This window comes from Triturus cristatus, chromosome 5_2 (assembly GCF_964204655.1).
Source record: "Triturus cristatus chromosome 5_2, aTriCri1.1, whole genome shotgun sequence".
In the NCBI taxonomy this organism is placed as follows: domain Eukaryota; kingdom Metazoa; phylum Chordata; class Amphibia; order Caudata; family Salamandridae; genus Triturus; species Triturus cristatus.
The window spans coordinates 1,014,039,518-1,014,046,440 of NC_140588.1; positions in this window are offsets into that span (position 1 = coordinate 1,014,039,518).

The window sequence follows — 6,923 nt, forward strand, 5'->3', positions numbered from 1 at the left end:
GGTATCGTAGTCCTGAGGGCAGAAACGCTGTCCATAAGTGTGCGAGTCGCTCAGAACTGATTCGGAATGACAGTGCGGTTTACATTGTGACCATGAACATCGTAATCTGACGGTCAGATAGTAAACCGACTGTGTCGAGGAGATTCCGTCCGACAGTGCAATGAGCCCCCAGTAGTGTTTTATATGATGCACTTAATGAGCCTGACCAAGTTAAGGTTTTCTAAACCAAAGATGCTTTGAGTAATTGATGCCCACGGTGATTGAGTCGTACTGACTTCCGCTGAGGCACTGACGAGCGAGATGCCCTCAGTGAGACAGATCTGCCTAGACGTGAGTCCCATACTCGCTGTTTCACAGTTCCCAAGCTGAGTATCACTGAGGAGTAAAAACAGGGCTGAAACCGGTCTGGGTTGCTTTTGTTCTCTTCAGAGGAGAGATGGCCTTTAAATTCAGGCTAAACTGTTCCTACTGGACAGAAACAAAGCTGATTTGCATAAAATTGGTTCCAGTGAGATTAAGATTGGGCATAATGAGAAAAACAATGATGCCTGAAATGCAGCCTGGTGAATTTCTACTGGCTGACTAAACATTCTGCCCACCACTTTTTATTTTAATCACTGAGATGTCCTAATTGCAGCTAGGATCTCCAGACATGAGGCTCGTGCTAGGTGTGCCTTAGGACTCAACCCGGGCTTCAATGATGAGGTCTAATAGGACAACGCGTTTACTCCTCTTCAGAGGGGGTTGGCTTTGCAGATCAGGCTATTGTTGCAAGGCCAAGGCTGAGTGCAGTCCCCCTTTGTCAAGGCATACTGAGCAAAACCACAATGGACTGGACGGTGTCCCAGAGTAACTACTATTGGTTAAGATCACTACCATCACTTCTTTTGGAATTAAATATTAGACCACAAAGGAAACTCAACTTTAATATGAGAAACTATCTTTGATATTTTCAAATAGGTGTGTATAGAGACATGTTAGGCTCCAGCAGCTCAAAATTTCTTTCCCTGACCAGCTTGCTCAAATTATTTACTAGACATTAAAGAGTCAATTCACAAACATTTCTCCCTGGGTACTTGTGATTTGCTCCTTGGAAAAGTTATATTTTTGTCACTTAGTGCAGGCAATTCATAAGGACAGAAAAATTGAGTTGAGCATGTGGACGTGTCATCGATGTGTGTGTGTAAATTACTCGCTGATGTTAGAACTGAGTGTTCTTCTGGGGAGCAAGAGCCATGGAAAGTAGACGACACGCAGTTGAGGTGAACATCCCAATTTAACCCGTTTAGCAACAGGCAGCCAGTGAAGTATGTGCAGATGTTGTCTAATGCTGCTTCAAATTGGGATATTAAACAGAAGCCTGGCCGCAGCATTCTGGATGACCTGCAATCTCTTGAGTATGTAGCCCGGTAAGCCAACGTACAAAGTGTTGGCGTAGTCGATACACAACAGTATCAAAGCGAGAGCGATCGTTTCCTTGCCAGCCCTGAGAAGAAGCAGGAGAAAATTCCTATGAGATTTAAGTATCCCAAAGCAGTTCCCAGCAAGCTTCTTGAACTGGAGGGAAAAGGACAAGTTCTCTTCAAACCAGACTCCCAGGTTCTTAGTGGGTTGTCCTGAAGAAGAAGGCAAGGGATAGTCGGGTGGCAAAGTGTTTCTCTAAACTGGGGAGGGAAATTCCAATAAAGGAGGATTTCTGATTTATCTTCATTGTACTTTAGCTGCGCTAAGGAAAGTCAATGAAAGACTGCTGTCAGACAGTTTGTTGCCTCTGAGGAAGAGTACTCAGATTTGCCCAAAGTGAACAAAAGCTGAGTATCATCGGCGTACGCAATAATTTTGGCTCCAAGATCCTCCGCCAGCCGAACCAAGGGCGTGAAGTAAATGTTACAAAGAAGGGGGCTCAAAGAAGACCCCTGCGGAACTCCACTGGTCACCAATTGTGGCGGGGATGCAAATGGGGGGAGCCAAACCTGTTGCGTACGACTTTCCAGAAAAGATTTCAACCTATTTCCCTATTTGCACAAGTTATGTGAAGAAAAGAACAGTGGCTCGCATGTACAAAGCTATTTTACCCGCGGAAAGTATTGGATTTGTAACATAGGAGCCTTTACAAATGCAAAATGGCATTTTTTGTATTTCCAAAACCCAAAATGACATACCGCAACAAGTCACCAAATCACAATTTGGGTTTGGGAATACAAACCGAATCAGTATTTAGAAGGGGTATGTTAAGGTCATACCCTCAGGATACTGCTTCCCTAATGTATGTATTAATCTTTTGTGACCAAAATACAATTTCAAGCATTAATATTTTACCACCTACTCTAAAGGAAGTGGTAAGCCATTTACTAATGGAGACGAGTCCTCAAAAGACCCTTACCCTTTCTGAATATTTACAGAAACATGCTTTTTAGGCGTAGGCAATGGTCCTTAGACTACTGCTGACTCCTAAAAAAGGTTTGAGTAATTTTTTATTTTTTTAAGATGTGTTCACTTTTCCTTTAAGGCAAACGGGCTGCATTACCAAAAACATCAAGCTTGCTTTATTAAAAAACAATCACAGAAAGGGTTATCTGCTGACACCAAATGGCCGCCATGACTGTGAATAATAGCCAATCATATGGGTTCAAAATTTACGACCTAACACATGCATATTAATGAGGTAGGTTAATTGCGACCCACTATGATTTGGATTTTGTTAATCGACTTATTAGTACATAGGTTCGCAAAATACCAATTTAGTCAGTAGAAGTCAGTGCGAAAATTGTCACCACTTCTACCGAATGCATTTTAGAACATTCCATTTAAGAAATTGCAGATTGCTAGTCAATTTTTGTCTCACTTTATGATTTCTTAAATGGAAAGTTTGTGCATGAGGGTCAATATTTGTGGAAAGGCAGGAAATAAAATTCACACAAATGGATGCAGGGTTAGAACATTAAACAAGCAAGGAAATGCTCCTAATGTTTTTTTCAAAATTGAAACCAATAATAGCTCACTGGAAATGTTTATTAAATTAAGTCCCCATGATACCTTTAGGTATGCTCAAGATATCCAAAATCCGTCTTTATTCCTGACTGCTGTTTGGAAGATTCTAATCTCTGACGCCTGCTCATGTTTCCTGTGCTGATTAGATAGTTCCTTCGGTTTCTACCTTTGGGATTTTCCTGCTCATGTAGGTTAACAATATATTTATTATTGTATGTGCTTGCAAGCTTTTCGACCCAATTTCCTCAGGAAACATCTCCTTATTTCAGCGTTTAATTTTAGTGAAAGAAACAATAGTCCACTAAAGAAGCAAAGTGTTCCCAAATATATTTTATGCTCCTGCTTAGTATTTACTGCAGACATATATATTTAACGCATGCAATGTGTCTTTCTTTAAGCCAATATTGGCAAGCTGTTGGATGGGAATGTTCTCTGCATGGTACATGTTCCACTGTCCTGAAGTCCGACTGTATATCTATATATATATATATATATATATATTCACTGAAAAAACCATAGGTTTCACACATGTTATAGTTAGCGGAAATTTTACTGATAAAAAACCAATGAAATTCCCCCGTTATAGTTAGTGCAGGCAACTATAACTCACGCGACCGCAATCTTCTGCTGATGCTAATACTGTATTTAGACACTTATTTGCCCATGTCTTCTTCCATACATTTTTAGCTATACATATATTACAAATATTTTTTTTTCATAAAGACACATATGTCATCAGCAGAAGATTGCGGTCGCGTGAGTTATAGTTGCCTGCACTAACTATAACGGGGGAATTTCATTGGTTTTTTATCAGTAAAATTTCCGCTAACTATAACATGTGTGAAACCTATGGTTTTTTCAGTGAATTTGCAAGGTTTTTTAAATGCTAATTCCTAACTATAACGTGTGTGAAACCTATGGTTTTTTCAGTGAATTTGTACGGTTTTTTAAATGCTAAGTTACTTTACGCCATTCGTGGCGTGCGCGCCCACTTAACGCAGTTCGTTCCGTGCGCGCACGGTGCGCTTCGCGCACCGCGCGCCCACTTTACGCAGTTAGTGCCGTGCACGCACGGTGGGCACGCAGTGCGATGACAAAGCAAGAAAGCACGTCAACAAATCTGTTTCTGCTTTCCTCCGTGACTATGGTATGGGTGCCATTTACCACAACAACTTGCGTTATGACATGCAAGACATTTATAGAGGAGATGGTGTGCACTTCAATGATGAAGGGAACAGAGTCTTCCTCTTGAACCTTAGACTCTGCATCGGTACTTACTTGTAGGTACCACTAAAAAATCATTTCATAAACACAACGGCTCTTTTTAGAGCCCCCTAATATCTAAACACTTAAATCTGATTTTCATTTTTTTTTTTTTTTTCCTACCGTACGCTTACCGTAAGCTTACCGTACGCGTACCCCGTGATTTTTTTTAAAATTAATAAATGTTTTCTTTGTACTTTTCTGTCCTTCTTTGACCCCCTTACAAATGTTAGGGGGTCTGTAACTCTCCTCATTGCCCCCTTTCCTTGTTTTCACTCTTTTTTTTCAGAGTGAAATACACAAAATGGCGGCCGCCGCTTCCTGGTTTCGGCCGATTCGAATGTTTCCTAAGATCTAAGAGCCAATCAGAATCGCGCTCGCGCACGCCACCGTACGCTTACCGTAAGCGTACGGTAAGCGTACCGTAAGCGGGCTCAGATATATATATTGATTTAAAGGCAATTTTCTCAGAATCTACTGAACAGATTTACACCAAACCTACAAAAGGCACTTCCTTGACCTAGGGACTACCTCTCTGCCAAATTTTGAGTAATTCTGTTCAGCCGTTCGGGCTGTAGCTCGTTCTAAAGGTCCTATGGAAAAATGCATGGGAAAAACGCGTTTTGGGACCCCCTTTTATCTCAGCCCCCGCTTGACGGATCCCCCCGAGACTTTCAGGGTAGGAGCGGAGCGTAGCGCCCCACCTATTTTGAGAAATTCGCGAGGATTCGTCGACCGGCGCCAAAGTTATTCAAAATAGAATGTTGAGGTTTTCCTATGGAAACGTGGTCCTAACTATAACTACCTACTGGCGACCGCCAGTAGGTAATATATATATATATATATATATATTCCTTTACGCTTGCCCTCCGGATAAGGAGCACTCGAACACGAGTTTAGCTTCAAGCTTTATTCCAGGTATGCGCACATTCAAAATGTCAATTGCAATTCAGCTCCGCCGTGATGAGTGCCTGACGCGTTTCAGAGTGAGTTCCACCCCTTCCTCAGAGGCTCCGGCAGTTCCCTGGATGTGAAGTGACACTCCCCTATATTTGAATGCCTAATTGCACGTCCTGATTGGACTTCTCAGTTACATCCTGACGCTGAGAATTCTGGGCAATGTAGTGTCACCATCTCTTCATGATTGATCGAAAACGGGAAATATTGCTGGCAAAGTTTGAAGCCCTCAATGGGCCTTGACATGAGGATGTGCGCTCATCCTCACCTCGTGTTCCACTAACATAGCGCCGATGCATATCAGTTCTACGTGGCCCCCTGTTCACGGGGTGGTGCTCCTCGGCGGCTGGGCTGCCGCCTAAATACAGTCCTTTACGCTTGCCCTCCGGATAAGGAGCACTCGAACACGAGTTTAGCTTCAAGCTTTATTCCAGGTATGCGCACATTCAAAATGTCAATTGCAATTCAGCTCCGCCGTGATGAGTGCCTGACGCGTTTCAGAGTGAGTTCCACCCCTTCCTCAGAGGCTCCGGCAGTTCCCTGGATGTGAAGTGACACTCCCCTATATTTGAATGCCTAATTGCACGTCCTGATTGGACTTCTCAGTTACATCCTGACGCTGAGAATTCTGGGCAATGTAGTGTCACCATCTCTTCATGATTGATCGAAAACGGGAAATATTGCTGGCAAAGTTTATATATATATATATATCTGGGGCTTCAGCTACAAGAAAATGACGCAGCATGGCTCTGCAAGCCATTTAGCAGCGCCGTGCTGCGTCGTTTTAAAAGCACAGGGATAACTTGTATTAACAACAATACGTTGCATCCCTGTGCTTTCCCCTGCACTGTGGTACGTTCGGCTGCTTTGCAACAGCACATGCACGCCTGCGTCATTTGCAAGGGTGCCTGCACTACTGGATTGTTTTTGTGCAGGAAGGCATAACTTCCTACACAAAAACAATCTTTAATGGCATTTTCCTCTTTCTATGCATGTTGCAATGTGCAACACGCATAGAAGGAGGAAAATACGATGAGAAATAAAAGTATTTCTCCTCGTTGCGCCATTCCGACGCCTCCTCTGGGGAGGCGTAGGATTCTGACGCATTCCCAGTTTTACAAAATGTCGTAAATCTGGGAATGCATCAAGTTCCATGGAAGTTGCGTAGGGACACCCACAGCTACACCCATGGAACACCGCTTTCACGCAGAGTAATGTGTGAAAGGGATCCATATTTACAAGGCCATGAAAAGTCACGCAGGGTAACTTTACATGGCCTTGTAAATATGGGCAAGCCCATTGCACCATGGGTGTGTTAAAAAAGTGAAGCACCGGCAGCCCAATGCAGTTGTAAAGAAGCCCCCGGGTATCTTGACTTGCTTTTGGCCCTGGAGTCACTCTAATATAATGTGTGCACAGAGGTCTAGGTTTATCTTTGTCTATGAAAGGTTCTGGACCTGCCCTGTGACCAGGAGGCTTGCACCAAGTGTGTTTTCTTTGAGGGCAGTGAACTACTGTCCCTATCCTGGGCATGGCTTATAAAGCGGTGGCAGCAGCGTACTGTGGGGGATATTCTCAAGAACGTGTGATAATCATCGCCAAAATCAGATAACGTAATCTCTCATATCGCCGTCTACCGCGGAAAAATAACTCATTGTCAACATCGTATTCACAACATAGCAGTAACATGCGATAGTCACCCGACAACGCAT